This window comes from Anastrepha ludens, chromosome 2, assembly GCF_028408465.1.
Source record: "Anastrepha ludens isolate Willacy chromosome 2, idAnaLude1.1, whole genome shotgun sequence".
Taxonomy (NCBI): Eukaryota; Metazoa; Arthropoda; class Insecta; order Diptera; family Tephritidae; genus Anastrepha; species Anastrepha ludens.
The window spans coordinates 170,236,886-170,241,810 of NC_071498.1; the positions used below are offsets into that span (position 1 = coordinate 170,236,886).

The following is a 4,925-nucleotide window of genomic DNA, read 5'->3' on the forward strand; positions in this document are numbered from 1 at the left end:
AACGCCTTATAAGCAGGTAGGTAGGGTGGTTGTCGTAGTGACACAATTAGACCTTTCCCTGGTCCATTGTGATACAACTTGAGCTTAACCTTACCCTACGTGTTCCTTTTCAAACCATCCGGTAGCTTTAATAAACGAGCAGAGCTTCGTTAGTTTTAGATGCGCTATGTCCGCTACATCGGTTGAAAATGCCGTATCAAGAGTGCGCAGCCTCCTCATAGCTAAGCTTTCACACTCACATAAAAGGTCTCTGACTGTTTCCTCTTATCTTGTATTAAGACAGCTTCTACAGAAATCGAAGTACGGGAGTCCTAACCTTCTAGAGTGGCTGCCTATTAAACAATGACCAGTTAATACCCCTATCATTTTTCTTATAGCTTCTCTGTTAAATCTTAGAAAGATTTTCGATCGACCGCTGTTCCATTTCGGCCATGTCTTTCTGCTTAGTTCGCATGTTGTGAGGTTTCGCCAGTTTGTATTTACCTATTCGAGCAAGTTCATCCGCCTTGGAGCTTCCTGCTATATTCCTGTCGCCTGACACGCAAATAAGGTGCACTTTATAGCACTTAGATACGTCATTTAAAAGTTTAAAACATTCTAAGACTGTTTTGACGAGTGTGTTTTAGATTCAAACGCTTTTATTGTCGCTTGACTGAACGAGTATATGAAGACTTCATTTGTGGATAATATTCTCGTTTTTATTACCGTAAGTCCCTCTTTTATGGCAGTGACTTCCGCCTAAAATACACTGCAATGATCAGGTAGGCGAAATGATTGGCAATCTCCGAGCCTATCGGAGTAAACCTCTCCACCTACTTTGTTGTCTAGTTTTGAGCCATCTGTATAGATGTTTTTATAATTTTTCTTAATAATAAGCCCGTTATCCCATTCCTCTTTGGAAGGAAATACTGGGACGACGGATTTATTTAAGTTGATATCCTTGGTCTTACAGAAATCCGTTGTGCCAGGAATGCAGGGGAATTTTTGTAAAATGGAAGAGTTTGGAATTTTATGTTTCCTGGTAAATAGGATGAGTTCAGTTTTATTGGGGTTGACGCTTATTCCATTTGCTTTTGACCAGTTTTCAACCATATTTGGTACATCTTGCATGACTTCTCTAAGTGTATTGGGAAATTTTCTTCTTACTACCATTGCAACATCATCCGCATATGCTACGACGTGTTGTCCTCTCTCCTCTAGGCTCTTTAGCACGAAGTTTAATACCAGCACCCATAGGAGAGGGGACAGCACACCGCCTTGAAGAGGAACAGTCCTCTACTAACTTGTTCCTTGATCTTTGAGGCCCCTAGGGTTGCGATCATAAATCTGCTCAAAAGCATTTTTAATAGGCGCATGAGAAATGCCCGGAATAACGCGACATCAGGAGAACGTCAAGAACAAAATGAAGTAGTCAAACGATTGATGAATAATGTTATGCAAGCAACTATTTTAATTGGCAAATTCAAGAATGAAGACGTTCTAATACCAAGAATTCCAATGATTCCACCTGAATTCAAGCGTTTGCAACTGCCCATTCGTTTAGGATTTGCAATAACTATCAATAAATCACAAGGGCAAACTTTAGAAATATGCGGGATGAATTTAGAAGAACCAGTATTCACCCATGGTCAACTATACGTTGGCTGTTCACGTGTTGGGAAGCCAACAACATTATATATTTACTCAAAAACAAATAGAAAAATTATAAAACCGTGTAAAAAGAGAGTTGGGTGTAGTTGTTGTTGCTAGTTTGCTTTATGGTGAAATTCTCGCGCTTAGTAAACTTGTTTTATACCCAAGCCTTATCAGCTGGTGGAGAGCCAGCGGCGGGTCATTGCTATGCGTCGCGCATCTGTTGTAATGTGATCGGGTATGACTTTCATGTGCAGGCATTTAGCCCATTCTGGATAACTACTAATTATGGTACGTGCCAGTGGAGTATGTCTCACATCCGTTAAAGCTTTCTTACCCATTGCGCGAAACTCTGAATTGGAATCCTTTAAACTATTGCAGCGCGCCAACACCTCTTTCACCTCTATCACGGTATCTTGCTTTTCATAGCACCAGTCAAATTTGAGAGCTCATCAGCTATTTTCACAATGGTCGGGTACATCATTTTCATTTTTCCACTGGTGAATGTGGGAGAAAGTTTATTCCGCATGCTCCGCCATTTGTGACCATCTAGCATGAAAAGGTGCCCGGAAAGAGGATCGTCCTTGTCGTTGTGGTAAAAGCCGCGATCACTGCATTTGTTAAAGTCTTTAATAAGTACCAGCTTAGCCAATTCTGGTGTCAGCACAAAAGCAGATGCGCTTCGGCCCCAATAGAAGCCCCAAAAGGGCCCAGTGCCTTTGAACTTTCTGTAAGTATCCAGTCAAATATCTGGGAATGAACGCGTCTTGCCCAAACCAACCAAATTGCCAACTAAATAATGTGGCTCCTCGCAAGGAATACCGTGACGCTGCCAGTAGGTCATACTCTGACGCAGGCGGTATTTGACGTAGCTCAGTAGGGCCAGCACAATGCTCAGTAGTGCTTCTGTGGGAGACATCTCAGCGGCGTGAGTAAAATTAGAAACACAACGGGTGTATTTACCCGCTTTTAAAACAAAAAATTAGTAGTGCAGCGGTTGAAAACTATAACTAACTACTGATAATGGTTGGGCTGGAGCAGCTATTTAAAACTGTTTTGCTATGAGTGAGCTTTCCGACTATTGAGTTATTAATAATATAGATAGATAAGAAATTAAATTATAGATAAGAAATTAAATTATAGATAAGAAATCAAATTATCTGAAAAAGAAAGTGACAATAAAAAGCGCGAAAATTTCGATACGTTTATGTTTACGTTTTCGATAGACAACAGTTACAGTGTGCTTCACATTAATTGTTTTTCATGTGCCGAGAAGTATGAGAGCTGTTCGAAGTAATAATTTTCCGGTTCACTCATCGAACAACTAAAGTTTTTGACATGCAAATATCTAACCCAGAGCCAATATGTATAAAAATGTATGCCGAGCTTCTCCCCCAATTTGGCAGTTGGTGTTTCAAAAGAAACATCTGTCATAGAAGAAATGCGTTCGAAGATTTGCTAATGGCCGCCGAGGGTGACGCCTATCAAAAGAAAGATATTCTTTGATTAACTCCAACGTGTGTTTCTTCCGCGAAAAAGCTCTTCAGAAAACACTATTTGCTGTTCGGAGCCAGCTTGAAACTGTAGGTCTCTCCATTTGTGGAACGACATCAAGGTGCACACCTCAAAAAGGAAGAGGAGCTCGGCAAACACACAAAAAGGATGTAAGCGTCAATTATATCTATATGTAAATCTCTCTCTTTTCTTGTATTTCTTTCTCACCAAATAATACAGGGTGCGTACGGTAGTTGAGAATATGCAAATATGAGGCTACAACTTGCCATTATTATGATTTTTCTGTTTGCTCTTTTTCAGGTAAGACATGGAAGACTATAACTTAACTCGGAAAATGAAGAGACTTACAGTTATTGAAGAGTGTTTAAGCAAAAATATACAACGTGATCACTTCGAAGCTGTACAAGCAATGAATTTTATTGAGCGTCTCATTTTAAGTACAAAGCAGAATATCAGGAAAATAACTGTTTAAAGCTAACTGTGCATAAATACCATATGTATGTATGTACATCATGAAGTAAATAACAGATGCGTACGAAGAAATAATACCAATACATAGTAGATATGTTATGGTACATAGGAAGTTGCTATAAATTAAGGTGGTGCCAGATTGGACGAATTCTGAACAAAGAGACTTACAGTATTTGAATCACCAAGCGTCGATGCTTAATCTGTTGCAAAACGCAAAAAACACGAGGAACGTTCTGCTACTGTCAGATCTTCAAAATTTATTCAACAACCACAAGCGATCATCGACGAGGACCCTTCAAAATCGATGAGGGCCCTTGCGAGGGAGTTTAAAGTTTCTGAGGGTCTTATACTTCGAGTTGTCCATAAAGATCTCCGGTGTGAATTCTATATTATGCACAGAAAACAGTTTATGTCGGAGCAAACACGAGCACCGCGAGCTTATCGATCAAAAAACCTTCTAAACAAAATTGAAGCGCCTCAAACTCGTCGGCTTTTTTTCTGACAAAAAAAATGTTGACCAAAACCAAGAGACCAACCGCAGATATGACAAATGGCTATGTTCCTATCCTGCAGAGCTTCCTATTGTCATGGGTACGAAGTTTTCAACTCCTGTTAAGGTTTTATGTGGTGTGAGCAGCAAAGAACATTTCTTAGTACCAACTTTCTTTACTCAAGGAGTTGGAGTGAATTTTGCTGGATATACTACTGTGGGCAAAAAGTAAGGTGAATTTGGTTGTGAAATGAAAAATCTTTATTTATTCTTGTAAATCAATTTCATCCCCTTCAAAATAATCCCCTCTCGATGAAATACACTTATACCAACGATTTTTCCAATCCCCGAAACATGCCAAATAGTCCATTTCCGGTATAGCCATCAGCACCTTCTTCGATTCAGCTTTTATCTCCTCAATTGACTCGAAAAGCGTTCCCCGGAGTGGTGTCTTGAGTTTTGGGAATAGTCAGAAGTCACACGGTCCAAAATCAGGCGAATACGATGGTTGCGGAACGATATGCGTGGAATTTTTGGCGAAATGGTCACGAAGAACGAGTGCAGTGTGAGTCGGTGCATTATCGCGAGGCAAAAACCAAGAGTTGTTGGTCCATAATTCTGGTCTTTTTAGACGAATTGCTTCACGTAAACGACGCATAACGCTCAAATATATTAGTATTCCTTATTAACAGTTTGGCCAGGTGGAAGGAATTCATAGTGCACCACACCACGAAAATCGAAAAAAACTGTCATCATGACCTTTATTTTTGAACGACTTTGGAGTGCTCTTTTCGGTCTGGCCTCGCCTTTAGCACGA

General features: G+C 40.0%; 1 pseudogene; it reads right to left on the minus strand.

Annotated features, from left to right (window-relative positions):
- Nucleotides 1-2,038: 2,038 nt before the first annotated feature.
- On the minus strand, nucleotides 2,039-2,620 carry LOC128855763 (probable cytochrome P450 6a21; annotated as a pseudogene).
- Nucleotides 2,621-4,925: the final 2,305 nt, after the last annotated feature.